Raw genomic sequence first — 26,496 nt, forward strand, 5'->3', positions numbered from 1 at the left:
TAGGCACTTTTTTATTCAAATTACAACAAAATATTCTTCTTGATCAAAGTATATTTTTATTATTTTTATATTATTTAACTATAATTATTTATAATTATTTATATAATATAAATAATATATTTATAATTATATAACATATTATTTATATTATGTAAAATATTTCAATTTTAATTATTTATTTTAATTAAATAAAAACTAACAATTTTACCTCCAAAATTGCATATATGTATTTTATATTTATATTTCATAAATATTACTGCTTAATTTTTAATTAATTTGGATTTTTTATTTTGGTTATATATATAATTTATTTTTAAAAGAAATATCAAAAATTACAAATACTCTTTAAATTAATAACGATTACGTATAAAGTTTTAAAGTTTTGACGAATTTATAGACATAAAATAACGTAGTTTTTAATTACTTCAATTAATTACACAAGCAGACTTTGTTTTAACAGAATCTCAATTTTCAAAGTTACCAAGTTATCAAGCTATTTAAAGTTAATAATTAAAAAGTTGCAAAAAAACAACATGGCTTTTAATTAAGTTTTCATTAAGTTTTCATTAAGAATTAGTCAAATGTAATATATGCATTATATAATGTATATATATGTATAGAAAAGATAAAATACAATAGGTTTTTTTAAATATAATTTGAATGGAATAGAGGTTTTAAAGAGAGAGAAATTAAATAAGTGATAATTTAAATTAAAGATATAATTATTTGGAAAATATAAAATTATAAAATGATTTCATATGTATATATTATATCTATATATAACACATGTGACTAAATAATAATAAATAAAGTTAATAAAGTTAATAATTTAAAAAATTTCTGGCCTCATTTACACACACACACACACATTCTTAAAAATTTCAAATCTCTTTTTAATTTATATAAAAACATATATTTTTTAAAATAAGAATTATAATACAATTAAAAAAAAAGAATTCTAATTTATATTAAGCGAACAAATTTTTGCTCATTTCTTTTGACATTTGTTATATAATAAATTATTGAAAAACGTTTTCGAAACATTTATAAATTGTAAAGAATTTTAGAACTTTTACTTCAGAAAACTACTTATCGCTTCTGGAATTTTTGCATTTCCATAAAGAGATGTTAAAATAAGGACAGAATCTGTCAATGTAATAAAAACTTTTTCAAAAAAAAGAAAAAGAATTTCAAGTTTATGTGTTCATTCAAAGAGGAATGTTTTATGAAATTTACCTTATGAATATTACCTTAATATATAATTTATTAAATTTTTATTGGTTGAATTTTTGTTGTTTTTTTTTCTATAAAAGAGATAAAAATTTAACTTCTAAGTGATATGATATAATTAAAATAATTAAATGTAATAAAACTTGACGCTGTCGAATTATTTTCATGTATTTTAATTTGTATTTTAATATACATTTTAATATTTGAATATTATATCTAAAGATATTAAGTTAAATATTGAAATACAAAAGGGTAACTCCTATAATTTTGAACTTGACTTGTTATCTTCCTGAATAATCTCTAAAAGATTTTAGCCGTCGCTCGTAGATTTTTAAAAAATCATTAACAAAAATCTGTGAAAATCAAGATTTTAAAAGAAACGTGACTGATACACATGCTCAATAAAAAATTTATATAAATAATATGTATATTAATTAAATATTTGTAAATATATGTGTATATATTTTAATATAATGGTAAATTAATAGCTACTTTAATATAATAATAAAACTCACAAAATATATCCTTTGATAAAAATTTTCTTGAAATATAATATAATATTAGGTCAGTGGTATATAAGTTTTTGTCAATTTTTTGCAATTTATCTCTATTGAAGTAAAAAAATCGTTACAACATAAATCCATTATATAACATAGAATATTTTCCTTCGTCTTCTACGAGTCGATTAGGCACACTCTTCAAGTAATGCATGCAAATCGTCCTCTTCTACGACTGCAGGGCGTTTTTTGTCACTGATATCTAAATCATCGCTTTGAAATCGTTTTTAAACCAATTTACACACGTTCTAACGGCTATTATAACATTTTCACCATAAATCTCACAAATAATTCTGTGTGAATCAGCATTTTTCTTTTGGCGAAAACAAAAAGCAGTGGCGAATATGCTCTTTATCTGGCTTCATTTTCAATCATATTAAAGTGAGATTATGACATCTATGGCTTGTTATGCGTAAATGTCAATATAGAAAAGTCAACAAACAAAAATCAAAAACATCATTAAATCTCATTAATGCATACGGAGTCGTCTATTCACATCGGCAAAACCTTATGCATCGACCTGATATATTAATGTATAAAAATAATACACCTAAAGTGATTAAAAATAAAAAAAAGATTGGCAAATCTTTACAAAAAGTCACATCTCACAAATCATTTTAAGCTTGATGTATATTATAGTGGATAGAGTCTTGAATGTGCATTTTGAATTACGTTGCGGACTCTTTTAGTTTTTCCGATATAATATTTTAAAGTATTTGCATTTATTCTTGATTATATTCAGTTTTTATATATTCAGTTATTCAGTTTTATATATGTTGTTGATATGTATTGAATTTTTCATTCATGCCTCTTTGTTGATATTTTTGTTTGTGTACGCTGAATATTGTTTTGCATTATCTTGTATTTTGATGAACAATAAAATATCTGCGCACATACAGTGTTCAAAATAAAATAATATATCTGAATAACTTGCAAACAATTGTGTGAGGAAATAATTGTTCAAATAAAAGTTATAGAGTATATATAGGGCTGTTATTTTTGACGAAGTTCAAAATTAATTTTAAAGCTTCGAAGCTTCAAAAAATAGATTTGGTAAATATATAAATAGAGTGGTAAATTCATTCCGGGTACGTTAAAAATATTAAAAATAAAAAGAAATAATTAGTATTGTTACGTCCATTCCTGTTATATTCTTGTATTTCTGTGTCGTAACATCTTGCTGTTCTGTGCGAAGATCAACAATGTGAAGTCTTTCAATCAGCATTGGCAGTCAAGAAAGATTTAGAGTCAGCTGCTGTACTGTACGGGCATATTATCGACTCTTATTCCTAATTACCCATATTGTGTACTGTGTTCTGCGTTCTTTTACTAAAGTTCATGTGTTTTCCAATAAGTTTATTATTAATTTATCTTGCGATTCGCGAGTATTACCGGTTACGTCGCGCATGTTTAGTATATGTATGTACATCGAAATCGACCGGCGAACGTAATAATATATATGTTAAAAAATGTATAATTATTCCTAAATTATAACTTTAAAGTAGTATAATTATAACATAAAATATTACATATTTATTATATAGAAAATTTAAATAAAGAATCAATTCTTATTAAATATAAAAATAAAAAGTACCTTTTTATTAAATAAAAAAGAAAGAGAGTAAGTGAGTTTTTGGAAGTATGAAAGTAACATGCTGATATTTGTTTTGAATATGCTGTTATTTCAAATATATATTACACAAATATTTTAAATGTTAATATTGCAATTTTTATTTCCTTACTTATTTAGAAAATATATATTTATTAAGAATAGTTATTTTTTAATTATTATATAACGTGCAGCTTAATTAATAAATAATATTAAGTTATATTAAGATTAAATTATAATATTAGACAATATAGCGTTGCAATTGCTAATCGAAAACTGGTGATGGTTAAGTGTATTATAGTAAATATGTTATTTGTTATGTATTTAATAATACGAAATATGTAATTTATTATTTTATTATAATTTTAAAATTTAAATTATTTATTTATATTTTATTATTAATAGTTATTTATTTATAGACATTAAATTTGTATACTAAATTGTATACTAAAATATTTGGCGTAAAAAATTATAAGGATAGGATGGCTTTGATTTCTTTCATCAGTTAATGTAAAAGTATTAAGGTAAAATATTTCGGTCAAATAATGGATATTTTACGATATTTCATAGTTTATGCAAAATTATATCAAGTATAAAATATTTCTATAATAAACTACTCAATTTTTGGCCACTTATTCTTAATTTTTTACACAGAATATTGCAAAGAATTGATTTATATAAAAAAAATTAGGATTGTTTGATTTAAAAAAAAATCAGTTATGTTATAGAAATATGTATAACATCGAAATATAAAGTAATGACGTGGTGATGGCATCATACCCAGTTTGCTTCTTATATACTTCATAACTTTTATTTGAACATTATTTTTTAACGCCTACTGTTTACGAGTTATTCAGGTGAATTATTTTATTTTAGACATCCTATATACATATAATGTTTTGCTCTTTCACTCTTCGAGCAAAGAGAAGTGTACATTTTATTGTTTTACTTTATATGCATGCGTGAGGAAACGTGGAACTCTTTTGCCCCTCGAAAAATTCTAACTTATAGCAAACTAGTTTCTGTTTTTTAAATAAAAATTAGATTTGGATTAGGTTAAATTTTTTTTCGCGGTAAGGATATAGAAAGAGAAGTTCTACCCTTCTTGCGCACATGCATGTGTATTTTGTAGTAAAATGAAACAATAATTTATATCATTTTTAGCGTAAGTTAGTTTATTTTTTTTTATGTGTAATTCTCGTCTCGAATTGTTATAACCTATGTAAAATTAGACCATTATAATAAAAATACTAACATTTTTTTAATATTATGTCAAAGATAATATTAATGAAACTGATAATATTATTTACAGTTTATTACATTATACTTAAGATACATATGTCACGTTTAAATTTAAAAAATAGAAAGTGTTGAAATGATATATTTCAGGAACTAGAAGTTCGCAACGTGATTTAAAGTGTACGTGATTTAGAACTCTTTACTGTATGTATGTCAAAATTAAAATTATCAATGATATGTAATCTTTTGTAAAGGTTTACCAAAAATTTAATGCATAAAAAATCTGCCGTTGCTGTAAAATAATTTTCATGTATAATATTTTAATTTGTATTTTAATTATTGAGAAAAAGCAAGTTTGTTAATATCAATCATTTTTTTATTTGCAATTCTACATTTTAGTTTTACGTCGATTAGCTATGTTTTTTTTTTCTTTTCTTTTGTTCCGCTACGTGGAACTTTTGAGCGATGAGCGCATGCTGTATTTTTTTATGTTATTTTCCCTCTTTTGGTTGCATGTCTGCTTGTATAAGACGGAAAGCTAAAGTTACAATAAACTAGTTATGTGAATTTCAACTTAAAAGGAAGTTGTCTTTATTAACCGATTCTGTCAGGTCAAGAAGTTTCTCCATTTCTACATATAATCTTAACAGTTATTTTTGAATGCAGTATCTTAAAATATTAATAAAATAATTCTTTATTATTTGTCATAATGTTATTTTTTTATTCTAGCAAAGCTAGAATTTATGCAAGCTAGAGTTTTTTGCATTATTATTTTATTTTTAATTATTTTAGAATCTTTATTAATCTAGTTTCGACTTCAAGTCCAACTTTGAGTCGACTTTAAGTTCTTCTTAACTAACGGCAGACTGATCAACGTAGTCGTAGTCGAAGACTTCACTAATGGTTATTATAAACAAGTAATATTCATATTTTTTTTGGTCCGCCATACTCATCTGAAATTTTCTTCCAAAAATAAAAATTCCTTTATTTCACTAATTTTTCAATAATAGGGAAATATGCACGGTTTGATATTTTTATATCAGTTCTTTCTAAAACTTTTTTCAGTTGTATTATGTCATTTTTGTTTTAAGTATTTTCAAAATAATATGTTTAGAGTCATGCTTCAATACTTTTATTAATCTAAATCGAAACTATTTAGGCGTCAATGCTTAAAGACTCATTAGTGATCTTTTGCATGTCTTAGATCAATTTTAAAAACACAACTTCCAAAATTACTATAAATTATATGTATATACAATTTATGTATATATTTATGTATATACGAAACAAGCTAATTAAGAATCAGTCGCGATAATCGAATTATGTTACAGATATTTAAACAATGTCGTATTAGCAGTTCCCTTTTCTCGATATTTAACATCGTTTGAAAACATTTATCTCATCAATTCAAAATTGCAGTTCTTAAGAGAACCAATAATGACTTTTCTCAATAATGATTTTAAAAGACAATTTCATACAATTTGAGTGGAGATTTATAAATCTACATTTTCAAGAAGATACTTTGAGTATCGGCTCCTTCTCTTCAAAAAAGAAACATATTGACCTAAAAAAAGAAATCATTGGCCTAATTGACAAAGCTTTCTGGCTCTATTATCCGAGGTTTCATAAAAAATCTTGAATGTGTAGTTGATTGTTAAATAATTGATACCTTTTCTTGTTTATATTCCGCATATTATGAGAATATTTAAAAGCCCTAATTAAAATACATAACAAGAAACATAACAATTTGAACATATTTAATAGTATTTCTAATTTTCCCGCTAAGATACTTTATATTAATTTATATAATAATTTGAATTATAATAATTTTCTTTATTGTTACAGGTAATTTGGATCGTATAATACATAAATGCAACTCTAACTGAACACCTTGGTATGTTTTTAAATTTAAGCTTCTATTTTATTATATTTTATCACGTATTTAATAACATGCTATTAAAATGTAGCAAGAGAGACATTTGCAATACTTTTATTATTTCTGTTATCTATTTCCTCTTTAATGATCAACATTTTCCTTTCTAATGGCCAAACATTTTCGCAGTTTATTATTTAGTTTATTTTGAAATTCCAAGAGATACTAAATATTAATGGTATAGTGTTAAAAAATCGCCATACATAAGCAAAAGATATAAAATAGACATATTTGAGTATAGATAAAGGAAACTCATTGTCAATATAATTTAGAACTAATTGTTGTTACATTTAAATTACTATATTTCAAGAACCAAAAAGTAATTCGCAAAAAGTTCAAAATACACATGACACTTTAAATTTTGCTCTTTTCAATATATGTACGTTTATCAAAATCAAGATCATAGATAAAATATGTTGTAAGAAATAATGATCTCTCTCTCTCTCTCTCTCTCTCTCTCTCTCTCTCTCTCTCTCTCTCTCTCTCGACGTGAGTATGATTAGACGTGTCTGTTTGTGCTCCGTAACAATTTATTCTGCCTTTTCGGATGTATATTTTTTGCAATTGAATTTGAGTAAGGCAATTCTGCTTACAATTAGTTATTATCTCTGTGGATATTTTTGGTCTTGCTACATTTAAGAAAGATTTCTCCAACGGTGGGAGAGGCAGATCTTTTTGGCTTGGAATATTTCTGGGCTTGCGTGTGGGGAAGAGATAATGCCACGGCAGTTGACAGAAAGGATGACTGTCAAAATAATCAAAATATAAATAAACACTTTAAGCGTTTTTTTGGCAAAACAACCTTCTATCATCGTTATCAGGTGTATCTGACAGGGGCATAATTAGGAATAGTAAACTCCATCTATGAAAAGTAGAGTCCTTAATTAAATCAGTTATCAAATATGACAGTTTTCGAAAATAATATTAGAGAGTAAAGAATTAGAAAAGAAGGAGAAATCGGAATTTGTTTTTTGATGTTGCAAGGAGACATTTTTGGCAAGTATGTTTACGTTTTCTTTTGTAGAACGAGAGAGGGACTGTAAAATAGAAACATTAATTATGCAGTTAACGAAGCTATTAATTCAGTCAGCTGGAATAATGTTATGAAGATTATTCGAGCAGAAGTTCTGAGAGTACTCCTAAACATATGCATTTATGGTAGCATCGAATAGGCTAAGGATGCATGTTTCTCCCTGTCTTGGAGGTAATACCTTTATCGACGATTTTCGTAATTGTATCGGCAAAGTATATACACAGCAAGTTACAAAGAATGCTATGATATATACAAGATACTGAAGTCTTCTGAATGTGCTAAAAAAATTAAAAAAGTAACGAGATAATGAAATAAAACACGAAATAATGGAATAAATATTGATACAATATCTTCGGATATTGAAAAAATAAAGAATTCGAAATCACATCTGAATTTAGTGAATATTAGTCTTAAAGTAGTAGAGAATATTAAAAACAAATTCAAAATTAATTGTACATGGTGTTCCCTTAAATATGATATTTGAAAATATAAAGGGCAAATTAATTGCGCAAAATTTTAATGAAGATTTCGATGATGAAATTAAAGTGATCTATCTAAATATATCAATCTAAAATGGATAAACAATATACAAGCTATGTTCTGGAAGTCACACCTGAAGTATATAAACAATTATTTAAAATGATAAAATATATCTAAGATACTCAGTATGCAATTTTGCTGACCCTATTAGAGTGCTGCATTGTTACAAATGCATGGCATTTGGGCACACTGCAATAAAGGGCAGGTCAACTCCTGTCTGGATATTACTCTGAACTTCATGAAATGAAGGAGTGTAATAAAATGAATAATCTCCTATTTACTGCAACTGTGTTCGTAGTAATAGGTCAGGGCAGATGGATGCTGTGCATTCAGCTACTGGTGTGAAGAAATGCCCGACTCAGTGGAAAGGTTAGCGATTATCAATATTAATTATGGATAACTCAGCTATTGAATATGATAATCTGACTATTTGTCATGTTAATTGTAAATCTCTATACACGTATTTTGATGATTTTCTCATTTTTTTGTGGAATCGAAGTATCAGGTCATCTGTATATCGGAGAATTAGCTTAAGCCGGAAATCTCCGACAGCATAGTGGCTCGATAGGGCTATTCTCTACGTAGATGTGACAGAACAGGATAACAAGATGACAGAGTTGGATTGTAATTAATTGATTCACTGATGAGATGCATGATGAATGATCTAATAGAAAATAGAATTTTATTTTAGATTAGCATTAATGAAGTTCTTCAGGGTTCTGTTGAGCCCGTTTTTGTTCACAAACTTTATATATTTCTGATCTGAAAGAAATGTTTTTGTAAATATAATTTTTATGTGGACGATCTGCAAATTTACTTACATTGCAAACTATAAAACTTATATAATTGCATAACAGTCAATGAGGACATAAAATTGATTATGGACTAGAAACAACGGACTTATTCTAAATTTGGACAAGCCATTTTGGAACAGCGGATATATCAATTTCATTGACTATGACGGATTTTATTATAAAAGTCCACGGTACAATATTTAGATTGTATTTATTAAATATCTTGGTTTTTTTACTTTTAATACATTATCATAGGAAATACAGAGGTAAATAGCGTAATTAAAAATATGCGCTCTAAACTATATCAGTTAGATTAAATTAGGTTATATGAGTTGAAAATATTTAAGTACTTTTTGCCGAATAAAAATTAGATTAATTGTCTCTTTAATTTTTCTCTAGATTATTGTTGTGTGGCATTTACAGATATGATTAAACAGCATAATTTAAAACTATAAAAAGCTGAATGCCTGTGTACGATTCACATGTAATCTTAAATGGGATGAACATATAACTGTTCTATTATGATATGGGCTGGCTGAAGACTGACATTAGAAGAAACTTTGTAGGTGTCAACTTTATAGAATCCATTTACTCGCAGCTGTCCATTCTTTTATACAGAGGTTTTACATTTTGAGCGAAACAGACCTCAAGAACCATTAGGGTTCTGAGAGTCTCCACTCTTTATCTCTGTGCAAAACTGTGAAACTTATAAACGTTCTTTTACGCCTCTAAGCTATGGAATAATCTCCCGCCTCCTATATATAGGGGTAAAAATAATAAATACATTTAAAGGTATGCTGTATGAATGTTTAAAACCTCGTTAGTCTAATGTCAGACACACATCCTGCCTATTTTAAAGACTATTTATTGACTCTTCTGTTTGATTCTTATATTATTGTTTCATTGTAATAGCATTAACGTCCATTAGTCTTTCAATTGTTTTTGAATTTTCTATTTTTGTATATATTACTATACATATTATTTTATACTACATAATCACAGATCACACTCTTACACACACACACACACACACACACACACACACACACACACACACACACACACACACACACACACACACACACACACACACACACACACACACACACACACACACACACACACACACACACACACACACACACACACACACACACACACACACACACACACACACACACACACACACACACACACACACACACACACACACACACACACACAACATGTCCGTACGCACGCACACACACACACACACACACATGTCCGTACGCACACTCACGTATACACTTACATACACAAGCACACTCATGTATAAACAACATGCACACATGACATACAAATTGGCATAGACATATGCACCATTGAGTGCGTGTGTATAAGCACACACTAATATAGATATTACATGTGAAAAAACTGTGTTTTCAATATTTATGTCATATGCTTATGTTATATTTCTATATGTACGGTGTGCTTGAGGGGATAATTGTTCCAGAGCGCTTTAATAAATATACCCTTTCTCTCTCTCTCTCTCTCTCTCTTTGTTTATTTGGCGATGATCTGTGTATGTAAAGCGTATCTCATTACAATAAAAGGCATCGAGAAAAGAAAAAGCACAGAGAAAAGAGAACAAGAACAGATGGACGTACAGATTAAAAAATTATTATTATTAAATTGTCGTTTATATCTTAAGCGAAATATATTGTATTATATTGTATTATATTTTGTCCATTAATAAAATTGTTTTGCTCGACAACTTTATACTGAATAATAATTTTATTTATTCGTCTCGTATAACGAAATATTTCTTCTTTTACAGTAAATATTTCGATTTTATAAATATTTATATCTAAAGGCCATTTAAAATTTCTGATAAGAATAAAAATACTTTTTAAACTGAAAATCTTTTGCTTTTCTTCTGAAAAAGAACGTACGTAGTTAAATTATAGATTTTATTGATAAAATTTATTAAAACTTCATACCATATTAATTATAATTCACTTTTGTAAAATGTCTGTTAACATATTTTAGAATTATTTTTTTTTATTTTCATAATTTACAAAAAATTTCTACAATTTATTTTATAAGTTACTTTTTTGTGTAAAGTCTAAAATTATAGAAAATTATATATAAAAATAAATTCTCTCTCTCTCTTTTTTTTCTCTCTTTTTCTCTTTTTGCTCATTATCTTTCCACTCTCATTTCAATCAAAGTTTTAAAAACCTTCAAAATATATAATAACAATTGCACACATCAGAATAGTTTATTATATTGATATGAATTGATGTAAGTATAATAAACTATATTTTTGTTCCAGCATTGATTTTTTCATATTTTACAAAAATATATTATAAACAATATACAAGTCTGAACAGTTGATAATAATAGTCAAAGATCCTACATTTACAAAGATTGTTTTTGATAAATGTTTTCTTTAGCTTATAAAGGATTGTTTTCAGAGTTATAAAGAGTATATTCCTGAATAATATAAATACACAGTAATATAATACACCGTTTGAATTTTGTGCGCTCTTGTTCTTGAGATATGTCATTTGAAATGCCATAATTTTACTTGTATTCTCTTTTTATATTGTATTTTCGTTATATTGTATCGTGTGTTTACATTTTTCTATTTACATTTGCTCGCAACACTAATTACTAAATGTTTTCACTGTATTTTGCGTCCGTTTACATTTTTGATAAAAGTGCATAAAAGGTATACCGATTTTGTATGTTATAGAGGAAGTTGTTCTAACAATAAATATTTCCCCGTAAGAATTAAGTAGGTGACGACAATAGTTTAAGGGATATAACATTAAAGTTTTATAATTTTAATGTATTTTCTTAAGTATTAGAAACTGATATTATACAAACAATGAAGTTTTACCAATGTTTTAATAAAGGAACTTAATCTTCCGTTCCTCACCTACATGTTTACTTTATGATTGCAACGAGGGCATTTAATTTAGCACTTATATATAAACGTATCAGCATGTATATAATACTATGTTGAATTAAATAATTAATAAGTTTATCTTTGTCTGTTGTAATGACTGAAAACTCGTAAAGCTTTGTTCTGCTACATTTATTTCTAAATTTGTAGTGAAATTAAACGATAATTGGAAAACATTTTGGCAGCTAGTAGCGAGAGAAACTGTGACGAGAGAATATAAATAAAAGTATAAACACATGCAAAATACAATAAAAAGATGTGGAATTGTGGCGAGCGAAAATAAACACACGTAGAATATAACGAAAAGATGATACAAGTAAGTACCAAAATTATGGCACTTCAAAATTGCATCTCTCAGCAACTAAACGAGAGTGTCGCAAAATTCAAACGGTGTGTTACTCAGGACTTTTTATAACATGTGTAAAAATGAAAACAATTATGCTGTATAATAGTTAAAATAAATATTTGCTTTAATAAATACTTACTTTTTAACTTAAATCTATTTTTATACATATTTTTGTAAACACAGTTTTTCTTTCAGAAAGTTGACTTTTCTCACATTTGATTTTATTAATATCTAATTAAATTATATAATTAGCACATTGAAATTACCTTTTAACGCTTTACTATTTTACACATTATACATATTAATGTGCGCGATAAAATATTTAGATTTTCTCGTCTTTTAAAAAACAATTAAAGTTTATCCCTTAATTTTTATTGATATACAAATAAATAATTGCATTAGATTTTACTATTAGTAAAAAAATATAGTGCATAATATAAAAAATGAAATTATTTTTGTTTATTTATCTGGCAATGAGATATTTTGTTATATGATAGCAGAATCAATCTTAAAAATCATATTCGGGATCATATTCGAAAATCAATCTTTGGTAGGGTTAGGTAAAATATAAAACAAGAAACAGAAATAACATTCTATCATATACAAAAGTTATTATATAAAAAAGTTACTTATTGTATATATAAATACAGTATTTTTTTATGTAATCGTCATTCGAATTGATTTATCGTAACATGGCACAATTTTTTTGTATGTCGAAAAATAAATATTAATGAAAATATTATAAATAAAATATTATAAATAAATATTTATGTGTAATAAAATGTTTTTCTTGTTTTTTATTTTGCAAACCCAACAGTGATCTCTAAATAGTCCACGTATATTGGTGTATCATTTTTTGATACACGATCGATATGTTTAGCTTTCAATTAAATTATGCGTACATATTAATAGTCATGTCTTAGATAACCAGCGCATTTTGACGTTAAATTTTGGTCTCAAAGACGTTCTAATATTTAATGTCACAGACAATTGACATCACAAAAAGTATTACATTTTAACGTTATTCCATGTTTTCTTTTTTATTCATTCTTTTTGATATAAATAACGCACTAGATAAGTAATAAAATAATAAAATTTAAATAACTGAGTTTATAAAACTCAAGATTTTATTTATATGGAAAATATTATTTATATAGAAATCTAAAGTAGATGTAAAAAAATGAGCGATTTTCATTCATTTATGTCCACTTTTGAATAATTAGTTTGAGATTTGAATAATTTCTTGTGTTGGGATTGTATTAGAAGTTTAACTGAACTAGAAAAATGTATTTACATTTTTAATGTTGTTACTAATTCATTGTTAATTTATATATATAATAATTTGTTGGCTTTATATTTATACTGATAAGCAATAAAGTTTTTTTTTTTTTTAACCTTTTAATCACATTTCACATTTTTATGAAAAAACTTAATATGAAATAGAAATTGCGTATATAGCGGTAAGCGAACAAATTAATCCAATAATGTGGAGCAATTTATAATATTGTACAAAAATGTGTAATATATACACACATATATATATATATATATGTGTGTGTATGTGTGTGTATGTGTGTGTGTGTGTGTGTGTGTGTGTGTGTGTGTGTGTGTGTGTGTGTGTGTGTGTGTGTGTGTGTGTGTGTGTGTGTGTGTGTGTGTGTGTGTGTGTGTGTGTGTGTGTGTGTGTGTGTGTGTGTGTGTGTGTGTGTGTGTGTGTGTGTGTGTGTGTAAACAGGATGTCCGAGAATGAATGGTGGAGTTTCGAACGATTTTTATAAATAACAAATATTAATTATAGAAGCATAAATCTTTTTTAGTAATAATCAGTAACTCAGTTTTATTACCTATTTAGTAAATTTTGATAGTGTTGAAATTGAATAAAAATTCTGTTACGATATTGCCGTTAACACATATCGAAAACTGAATACGTAATAAAACTGTTTGAATTGCTGATTACTAAAAAAAAAATTTATAGAAATATTTAGTTTGTTATTTATAAAAATCGATCAAAAGTTCACCATTTATTCTAGAATATTCTATATATGTATATATATATACAGGGTGTGCGATAGCTCGCGCAACACCCTTTAAGGGAAGGTAGAGAGTGTTATTCTGAACAGAAAAGTCCTGTATTATTTTGCGATTTGCGCAATAATTATTAAAATATTAATTAAAAACGCTCAGCATATGCTATATACGGCGTGCGCTCGCTGAGCGTTTTTAATTAATATTATAATAATTATTGCGCAAATCGCAAAATGATAGAGGACTTTTATGTTCAGTTTGACCTGCTCTATTAGTCCTAGAGAGGTGGGGCGATTATTACCGGACATTTTGTATATATATATATAATATCGTTCGCTGAGTTTTTAATTAATAGTTTAATAATTATTGCGCAAATCGCAAAATGATACAGGACTTTTCTGTTCAGAATAACACTCTCTATCTTCCCTTAAAGGGTGTTGCGCGAGCTATCGGACACCCTGTATATATATATATATATCACAAGTGTTATATCACATATTATAATTTATGTTATATTATTTGTTACTTTTTTGTTATATTAAATATAATGTTTACTAGAGAATAACGATAAAATCATAATATTAATAACATTACAATTAATTAATTAATCATTATAGAAACAAATAATTAATTAAATTAATTAGAAACTAGTTTAATTTTAGTCATATATAATATATCAAACATTTATAAATACATGATTATACAATATCGATATGAAGTGTACAATTAATTGTAAAATTTTAATATTATGTCATACTGACTTGACATAATGACATTAATATAATGTCATTTAAAAGATTTATATATGTATAATAGTAATTCTTTGGTCACTTGACGTCAATCGTACGAACATGATTAATAGTCAACGTCAAACTGACGTACGTTTGTTACCTGCGGCAATACTTCCATAATTATTAGGTCAATTAGTATGCAGTTTTATTTTAAGATATAAAGCGTATAAAGCTGTCAATATCTCGGTCTTTCTTTTTTAAATTGAAGATACGTATTTATTGTATACGTACCTATGTTATGAAAACCGATATATATATAATCAATTTGGACTCTGCATATATTAAAGATTTTATAATAAATATCTTACGTTGTATAATTATGTTATCGAAAGTTTAGCAGTATTAGACAACATTTTGATCAACTATGTCATTTTTGCGTTACCGAGTTATTTATTTTAAAATAGCTATGTTTAAATATCTGATAATTTAATTATCTTATTATTAGATAAACTAATTTAATATTTTTTATTTTTACGTTATATTATATGATATGTTAAACCTATTAATCTATATTATTTTACATAAAAAGAAAAACATATCATTTTAATAAAAATATATTTAATATTGAAGATTTGTTTGTATTTTTATACATTATTTTAGAAAATATTTTATATTTAAATTTTTTTTCGGGCTTAAATTAGTTTTTTATTTTTCTCGTAAATAGCTACAGTTTATAAACATACTTATGTTAACATTAATAAATAATTGTATACACATATACACAGTTTTAAACAAATATGTAAACGTCAAATTAAAAAATAAGTGTTATAAGATTAAACATTAATAAAGAAGTATGTTTCATATTTTGGATCTATCTTCTAAATCTTGTTTTGTCAATTCTGGAAAAAAATACTACAAGTCAAAGAAACAATCGTCATTATAGTGCTATAGTTCTACATATATAATCTAGGAGGATTTAAAAAACATTGATAGTCATTATACCTCATTTGTCATAACGTTGTACTTTCTCAGAATGTCTAAAATACAGCTATTTTAAACCTATTATTGAACCGATTTTAGACTAATCATACAGCACCAAAATGTTACATAGACATTAGACTGAAATATTGTAATATTGCATGGAAGTTGTGAAATGTCCGTTTTCTTAGAAACGTTGCAATGTAACATTACAGTAATCTTCCAATGCAATTTACATTGTATTACTGCAAACGAGTATTTATAATAATACACATATTTTTTATCTTAATATTTATACATTTCCTAAACTGCTTTGCATCTATAAATATTACTTTTTTGTATATGTGACAAAAACACTTGGTAACGTAATTAAATAAATAATAAAATAATTAAACAATGATTTATTTAAGCGACCAAACTGGCAAATCAAAGTTATTATTAAAAGGTTGACATCGACGACGTTTCGACTTTTGGTTTAGGTTCTTTTCAAGTCTTGATTGACGCTGACGGTTGAGGTGTTACAGATCGAACATTAAACTTAAACGTCAGAAAGTCGACTAATATTAAAATAATTAAATTGAAATAATTTAATTTATTTGTAAAATTTAAAATCTTTATTTATATATGAAAATTAAACTTTATTTCACATCTTATCGTTAGAGTTGAATAGTTTTTGAATAATAAACGAATGCTCTTTTTCACTCTTTGGGACATTTATTTGTCTGATTTTTAAACATTCAATTCATCTGAATTCCCTGTGTTGGGATTGTATCAGAAATTAAACTAAAGAAAAATATATTATATTTATAACAGTTATTATATTAAATATATAATACATTACATTTATAACTTATTATAATTATTATACTAAATATATATTATATTTAATGTTACTACATGGTTTACGCTTGCGCGTGTTTTCCTCTCTACATCTCATATTGCATTGGCGTAGATACAGATGCGACAAAAGCGTGCTATAAAAACTCTTTTCTTTTTTAATTTGTTTATCTAACTAATACAGCTTTTTTCCTGACATAAAATTTTTTGATTTTTTGCATCAGATATATGATAATATGAAGAATGAAAATTCTTTCTCTCTCTCTCTCTCTCTCTCTCTCTCTCTCTCTCTCATTGTAATAGAATAAAAACACAAATAGTCAAACTTATATTGCCATTGAATGTATCTCTTTAAGTTTTATAATTTTTATATGAAATATTTTTTTTCAGAAATGCCTATTTTTTTAAATATTAAAGAGTTTCCACATTTAATTTTTATAAATAAAAATTGACATAGTTAAACGGAAGCCTAATACATAGATTTAAACACCATTCATAACAAATACTAAAAATATGTCGGCGCATTCCATCACACATTATTAAGGTAGAAGTTGAAAGTTCTTCGTAATTCACTTTAGTTTGAAACTGCCAGGACGTGATCTGTATACGATGTATATTATTCGTAAATCTATGCATCCTTTGTTGCTAGAGTAGCAAATTAAACATTTTCAATATATAAAATTGGAAATTGCGCTTTATCGTAATAAACCTTACTAACAAATGCGCTTTAAGTAATTAAACATGACTTTCTTTTGAATATCCTCTGAAACTACGTTTTTAACAATTATATTGTCGTTACATTAAACTCCATTTCATGAAACAAATAAAGAATCCTTGATAAACAGAATAAATGTAAAATGAGATCTATTTATTTATTCAATAATTTCGTGCACTAAATTTTAAATAATTTGTCTTATTATCATGTATGTACGCATTATTCAAACTATCTTTCTGTGTGTGTAAATTAATGCAGTTTTTTCGTTTTTTGATGTTTTTTATTTTTTAAACCAACTGTTTATTATAAAAAAATTTTCTATTTAAAATTTCAATATTATTATATATTTTCATTTAGAGTTGAGAAATAATTGACGCATTGCTTGTAACGCTGTTAATTTTTATAGTTACTTTTCTCAGTAACTGCAATGGTAATAGTGCTACAAATTTTATAACAAAAAAGTAACCTTGTTATATTTTTCGGTAACGAATAACAACTTTAACAACTACTGTATCATTAGTTTTTTGAACTTACTCGGTGTAATTTTCGTACAAAGAAACATACTACTTAAGAGGATTAAAATGCAGTATTATGTAAAAACTCCTGGAAACTCTTTGTAGAATCTCATTTCTGTCCACTTTGTAAGAAACATTTAGTTAGAGATAATTCGTAATTGGTCAAAAGTTCGAGACTAACAAAATTATCATGTCGGGATTTTAAAATTGCAAAAGGTGAAGGACAAAAAAGGCGATTTTGACCTTATTTACTGTTGTAACTTTTTTTTATACGTGGCCAAGGAATAATAATTGTCTTCTGATGAAACACAAGGGACAATAATAATATATTATATTTCAGTTGTAGTACATAAGCGACTCGTTACAAAGAGTCGTTATAAAATCATAACGAGTTATTATAATTTCCTCTACTTTAATGTTGATACAAGCTCAAGTTAAACAATACAAATTTACATTTTTATACGTTATTTTATACATAAAATGTAACAAAAAGTATTATAATTTTAATAGTGATATTGCTATTGATATAAAATGTGCAATAATTTTGGTAATAATAATTAATTTTGAATAAAAAAAATTTACAAAAAAAATCCAAAGTAACTTTTTTAAAATTTATAAATATAAATTAAAAAAGAAACTGTTCTTATTGTTAGTATTTTTTCAATAGATTTATAAATATAGTCAAAATCGCATTTTTATTTGGAATTGAATAACGGTAAATTAATCTTAAAAATTGGTAACAAGTAATTTAAAAAAAAGGAACAGTAAAGGGTTAGGTTTATTTTATAAAGTAATTTTTACAACTTTGTTTTCATTATTGGTGAAATTTATTTTATCGATAAATAATATTAAAGAAAAGAATGCGGTACGATAATTTGTAACTGTTGATAAAATCTGACATCTGATTAATATATTCTGTCTCATTTATTCTTGATAGAGAGATATGGAGACGTACAGATAATGTCGCGCAAGAATTCATGGAAACAGACATTTTGCTGATTTTAGAGTCACGTTCTATTTGTTGTAAACTAACGCAAAGATTATGAACTATTGCTGCAAGAACATTAATTCGTTATCTTTATTAGTTACTGTTCTTTGACACATATATTTGCGTGTGGAATCTTTCTAGTTTATCTTAATTTTTATATAATTTTTAAAACTTTAGATGTAAAAGATGCATACAATCGGTTAAAAAAAAGTTCCGCATAGCATAAATCTATGCTGTTATTGAATTTTATTAAGTTTTAATATAAATGTGAATTATTTACAGTTGTTTTTCCAATAAAACTTTAAAATTACTATTCAATTAATTGATTGATATTAAATAAATATACATTGAATATTACCAATTAAAGATATTTAGTGTTGACATTAAATCTACATTAGTTACGAGAAATTAAATATCTATAACAAACATCATATATTGATCAATACAAATTATATGTTGATATTTTGATTTTATTAGCTAAATTCGAATTACAAAACAATTTAAACATTGTGACTATTAACTTAATATCTCAGAAAGTATTAGCTTTGAAATAGATGCTTTAATATATATATGTTATCTAGAAATCATAGATGTATCGTGAATCACAGATGTAGTCTTGAAGTATAGTTTCTTTCAATCTTGTCACTGACATGATAAGATGACATTCATGTAAATATACTGTAATCTCAAAGTTAGAGAAAATAATTATATACATGTTTAAAGCTTATTTTTAGAAATTATATTCCATGTATTGAATAAGATATTTTAATTTTTATCTTTTAAATTAAAGCAACTTAAAAGTTATATTGTGTATGTGTGATGTATTTTTCTCTAATTGAAATATAATATTTATGCGCATTTTCAACTGAACATAATATTTATATACTATTTTTTATATTATTAGTTATCAAAATTACATATATTGAAGATATGATAAAGCGAAATATTTTTATAAATACTAAATTTAAAGTGAAAATAATTTATTAAGTTGTAGATTTATTGTGTCTTTCATACAAAAATGGAGATATAGAAACAACATTCAACAAAAAAAAATATAAAAATTTAATAAGTCTTATTTTAAATGATTCATGATAGTTTTTCTAGATTTTGGATGTGAATTTGATGTTTTTCCTATATGACATGATGATATTTTTAGTTAACTTTTAGCTCTTTTAATAGGCTGACTAGCTATCACATTATTCAACGAATTAATAAATTTAATTTAATTCCTTTTAGATATTTTATTGGATCTTTAATTATTATCGAAAAAAAGATAAATTGCTTATTGATGTGTGAAAGATAGGTGATTCGCCGATCGTTCAAATATCGTAACATCTATAGTGAGACATCATCATGAAAATCAAATTACGAAGCACAGTTCCCCACCGATGACATTAATTAAGTTACGGATTAAGGGAGCTACGATATAGTCTATACTTGTACCACATGCGCGCGTGGCTTACTTCCTGCCACTTCCTCTTATCGTTCAGCTTGCCACCTCGATCTCACCTATCTACATCACCAATTTACGAACCTTCGCAAAACGTCGTTATCTTTTCTCCGGCACAATAAATTCTCTTCAACGAGCAGCAATATGTATTCAATACATTTCTACTTATCTCTCGAATAGTCGTGCATTGAATTCTTCGTACACGTCGGATGATTTTCTTTCTATCTGGTTAAAAAATATTTTCTTATTGCTTTATTTTTTGTTTATAATATCTTAATGTAGTCAAGTAATAGTTTTATTATAATAACAACATGATTATTATTTGTTTATGTATGTATGTAATTTTAATTTTTTACTTTCGGCATTAATGTTCTGCAGCATTAATATTTATGTACATAATTATGAGATTTTTTATTTGTAAACATATGTGAAAAATTTCTTTAAATACAAATTATTTTATTTATATCTAAAGAAATTTTCTACATAGTAATTAGTAAATGGCTTCAAATAATTAAGAAATTTCTTGATAATGAAAAGGAATTTGAAATAACATTCAGAAGCACAATCTGTTATAAGTATCAAAATTGAATGTGATAGAAAAGGACGCAAGCTGCGCTTACATTAATCAGCATATGTTCACAATGCTTTAGAAATTTTAAATAGAGAATTGTAATCCAATGGGAGTACCAGCCAATCTGCATCAAATTTTAACACTTAATATAGACGAGGTTAAAAATCTTGACCCAATCATCATACCATATTAACAATTAATTGATTCACTCACATTTACTCGGCGGTTGATACAAACATTTCGTTTACAGTGAGTGGTTTAAGTAAATTCTGGAGAATCTATTAGAATTGCACTGAAAAGCAGCAAAACGAGTATTGAGATTTGTTTGTAATTTTATAATCTTTGAGCTTTAATAATTATCGATAGAACTCTTCGGGGTGCAAGTAGAATTGTCATTAGAACTCCGAAATTCCGAAAAAAACTTAAATCCTTTTGTACTTAGAAATTTTAAAAACGTATAAATAAAAGTGGCAAGAAATAAAATACAATAATATGCATATACTGCAAAATATACAATTATATTTATTCAATATGTAAAAATAAAGTTTTAGGCTTCAATTACAATATGAAACTTAAATTTAAAGTTAATATAATAATAATACAAAAATTTATGATGGTTGTAGAGCGAGTCTGCCTCTTTCAATTTCATTCGATAAACAAATGCTGTCTTTCGCTATTCTCTGCAGCGAAACATGAATATAGACAGTTACCAAAAACATATCTTCTTACAATTCGGCTATTCTGACAATAAATTGTCGATCATAGATATTGGAGTCATACAATCTGATTTAATCCAAGGTTTCATATTTTTTGGCTGTCAAAATAGTCAAAAGGAATATATCACAGGATATGTTTTCTTTGACTATTTTGAAAGTTTACGATATCTGAGACTATAAATATCGATTACTTCACAGCGGTTTTACAATAACGTATGGTCTTTTATATTGAGAAATTATATTTTTTCATTTTTTGAGGAACATAAATGTTTACAAAAATTTATCTTAGGGATTATTTTTATTTTGACATACATATATTGTAGAGAGTACGTTTCAAAGTAATACACGTTTAGAATTTTGCGGCAGACTCTTTTGGTTTTTGAGATATGCGACTTTGAAGTATCATAATTTTCGTACTTATTGTTTTCGTTATATTCTAAATGTTATGTTGCTATTATTTACATTTATTTATTATTGTCAGTCTCATTGTGCTTCAGAATTCGAGTATAATACGAATTTGTGGATAATATGTTAAAATAAATAATAAATTTATTTTATTAATAAATTTATTTATTTTTATCTACGGTAGTGATAATTATGTATGCTCAATTATCTCACACGAATCGCATTCAATTGTAAAATTAGATTACAATAAAATGACTAATTATGCAGATATACAAAGCGCCTCCCAATTTCAATAATTTTGTTATATGTTTTCAAAGTCGTTACCTTGAGTAGTTGTGAAAATTTTAGTTGGTATTTGTTATTTATTAAAAAGTTAATAACAACGAAAGAATAATAAACAATATTACTCTGGATTACGTAATAATTTTGATCTCGTTTGCGCGGAATATTATAAGTATGAGAAAGGCGGAGCTCCTTTCCCTTTCAAAAAAATTAACCTAATCTAATCCATGTGGAATCGTGCAAAAAGTAATATCTGTCTCACCCCTGCTTTCAGTGATAAAACAAGATCTAACATTGCAATTCCGCATGAGTTTTCAACTTTCTACTCGAAGTAAGATCAAAATTATTACGTACCAATATGAGAGTAATACGGGTTGGGTAAAGTTAGTTTTTTGGGGTAAGGGTGCATGAGAAAAGATGGAACTCTTCTCCTATCTACGTTTTTATTTTATGATAAAAATGTTGAAAACATGTCAAAGTTAAGATTATTAGGAATTAAGATTATTAAGATTATTATTACTAAATCTGTTTTTTTATAATGTTTCAAAATCTTTCATTGTTTATTTTTACACAATTCTTTAATTTTTTCATCTTTTGCAATTAATAAATGAATAGATTATATTCAAATTAAAAAATGGAAATAAAAATAAATTAGTACATTATTTTCTACAATACAAATATTAACCAGAAGACCGGTTAAAAATATGTTTCATACATCTTTTCACATCCAGTCTACGTTTTAGTTAGTCTATGTTCTGTGTATAATAAAAATTTTGCAACTCTAAAATATAACATGTGATTCAAGGATTAATCTTTTTTTTTTTTTTTAAGAATTAGTTCAATCCGTCAATATTTTATATGGGATAAAAGTACCAAGTAGATATATCTTAAAATGACGTTTTAAAATGATGTTCTACTAATTTTGTGGCAATTAGGAAGTCATCAATATTTATTAATGCATTTTTATGCGAATTAACTCCTCCAAATATCAAATTTTTGAAGTCTCATAGATGTTCATTTTAGCTCAATTCATAAATTCAGATTGTCTAAATGAATGCATGTATATTTTATAGATTGTGTATAATGAATGCATGTATATTTTATAGGTTTTTCAAACAATTACTTAATGGTGGATTAATAATGGATTTGAATTATATGATTATATTTCAAATCCAATAATCCATTATTAAGTCAAATCTAGAATGTTAAAATATTTCTTATTTTTAAAAAGATTTAATTGGTTTTTAATTTTTTATGGAATTAAATAATTATCTCACATAATATATTTATTTACAGTTCGATAATCAATGCACAAGCGGTAATTATTCTCTAGCTAAAAGTACTACGGACGATGCAGAATCCAAGATCATATAATATATTTCTTAACTGATCTTTTTTTCACATATGAAAGTCTTTCAAGTGAGAAATGAAAAGCTTGTACATTATGCAATTTCAATCCCGACGCTATATCTTTGATAAGATATCCCAATATCTCTTTCTTATTTACTAAAAGTAAAAACTGGATTAGCTAGAATAATTTTCTCATGATAATGCGCGTTTCTTCAAATTATATTTTTTCTTCAAATTGTGTTCTTAGTTTCAATTTGCTTTGTCTATAATTAAACATCTTTTGTATTTTTAACATAGTTGACATCCACATTTAATCCATATTTAATATATTCTGGACAAGAATATAATCCTAATGCTTTATCTTTCATCATTATAGCAGATTATTATCATCTAACTGATAAATCGATATTAGCAGTCTTGCTTATTTTTCCCAACTTCGAAATAAACCTTCTGATCTGTTGAAATAATTTATTATGATATTATTAATTAATATACATCTAAAAGTGAAAATTTACAATAGTTTTCTTTTATTCAGAATTTCTATTTTTTTTATTTGAGCGATATCAAAGATGAAATCAATTTGAAAGTTTACAGTTACATTTTATGTTACAAAACAAGTGTAGAAAAATGAATACTCTGGAACTTTTGACTTTTGTAAAAGAAAGTTTATAGAACCTGATTCCGACATAAAGTTTGCTAAGACTTCAACCGCTCAAACTTATAGTTAAGAAAAATATACAATTGTGAAGACGCTATTTATTTGTTTCAAGGAGTATATTTCATAAGCAGCACAAGTTTATTCTAGGCGAAAGATCATTTTCGACATTTAAAAACAATTTTAATTTTTAATAGCCTTCAACTTTTTAGTTAATGGATTTTAAGTTTTAGAAAATGTATGAATTTATTTGCATTAGTTTCTAATACAATCAACATTATTTTTCAAAAGAAAATAAATTATTCTTTTAAAAAAACGGATATACATATATATATATATATATATATATATATATATATATTTATATATATATATATATATTTGTGTTATAAATATTGTAGCTATTAACAACAAAAAATAATATTTAATAGAACATAGAATTTAACATATTTTTTAAATCAATAAATTTGATTTTCACTAGAAAACTTACATCTATGAAGCCAAAAATGCATAATTATACAAAGACATATTATAATCATATACGTCTTTCTTATAAGTATTTTTTAAGTTTTATGCAAAATACTCATTATTTTATTACATATAATAATTTATGTTAATTTAATGAAAACACTTGAATTTTAAAAAAAGAATAAGTATAAAAGTATAAACAATAATAAAATATTAGTAATAATAAAAAATTTTTTAAATTTATGCGCATGTATCTATACTTCGCATTAAACAATGACTATTGACAGAACGAAACGTATGTATATTCCTAATAGGATTCACAATAATTGATGCTTTTATAATAATGCGTATGTTGCACACAGTTATAAATAAAATTATGCTACTGTATAAATGTCACTTTATTGATTTTGCAATTGTGTAATTGTATATATCTGTTTATTTATTACACTAATAACGAATTATAATTTATTATCTATTATTTATTGTCTTCTAGACATCTCGTCAAAGAGATTTTCTTTGTTCAATTAACTATATTTTTAGTGCATAAAAATATATATTATTTTTTTCATATAAGCAAAGAAAAATTATTTATCCTATAATTGCTATAATATATAAATGTATAATGTAAAAATTCTAATATGTAAATTATTAATAATTCATAATTGCTTTGTAGGATTGATTGCGAAGAAAAAAAAATAGCATATTTGTTGTCATAAATAGCATCATGAGATGGATACAGATAGGTTGCGCGTATAGTGATATTGTTAGGATATTTCTATCTTACTTCTAAAAAAAAAAAATGCGTTGTTGGAATACAATTTTATCAAATATGGTTGAATTTGGTGTTAAATATGCTTTAAATTTTATTAAAAGATAAGTTTAAAAATTTTCAAAAATTAGAAGAAGAGTGGAATTTTGAAAAATATGACATCTTTGAAAAATCTAAACGCATTGTTACAAAGTATATTGAAAATCATGAAACTTTTATTTAAAACTTTTTTATATCTTTTACGATTTCGATATTTGCTTAAAAGTATAAAAATTAATTTTATCCAATAAGGTGTTTCATTGAAATAAAATGATAAAAAAATAAATATTTTACAAGATATTTTATATATTTTATATTAAAATATATAAATGTTCTCTTTTCCTAATTGTACAATTTTTGACAAAATATTTTTTGTAGTTATAGAAGCTTAGAAATTATTAATTATAAAAAGATGTTAATTTATTTTTTATAATATATATATATATATATATATATATATATATATATATATATATATATATATATATATAATATTAGATTATTGCAAATGCAATGGCTGTTTTTCATAATTTAACCATTGACAAAAGAATCTGTGGAACGTAAGGCAGATCAGCTGTAAAATCCGCGGTAAGGAGAGTGCTGTCTCTTTCTAAAATAGGACACCGTCAGGTGTTTCCGTCATATATCCGATAATTCATAAAAAACTAAATATATTCCATATTTGCTAACTTGTGGAGTAAGGGTCAAAGAACAATAGAAAAAAATTATTACGAATAGATTATACATTATGCACACTTTGGATATCTT

At 25.4% G+C, this 26,496-nt stretch overlaps 1 protein-coding gene and 1 long non-coding RNA gene across 3 annotated transcripts in view; both read left to right on the forward strand.

Annotated features, from left to right (window-relative positions):
- The window catches only part of LOC140662763 (uncharacterized), a 237,641-nt gene that overhangs the window by 70,903 nt on the left and 140,242 nt on the right, over positions 1-26,496 (forward strand). The window lies entirely within an intron of this gene.
- On the forward strand, positions 7,918-10,089 carry LOC140662767 (uncharacterized). The gene is made up of 2 exons (XR_012046171.1): positions 7,918-8,510; positions 8,641-10,089. It is a non-coding gene; the product is annotated as an uncharacterized lncRNA (long non-coding RNA).

The sequence above is a fragment of the Anoplolepis gracilipes genome, chromosome 2, assembly GCF_047496725.1.
Source record: "Anoplolepis gracilipes chromosome 2, ASM4749672v1, whole genome shotgun sequence".
NCBI classification, from domain to species: Eukaryota; Metazoa; Arthropoda; class Insecta; order Hymenoptera; family Formicidae; genus Anoplolepis; species Anoplolepis gracilipes.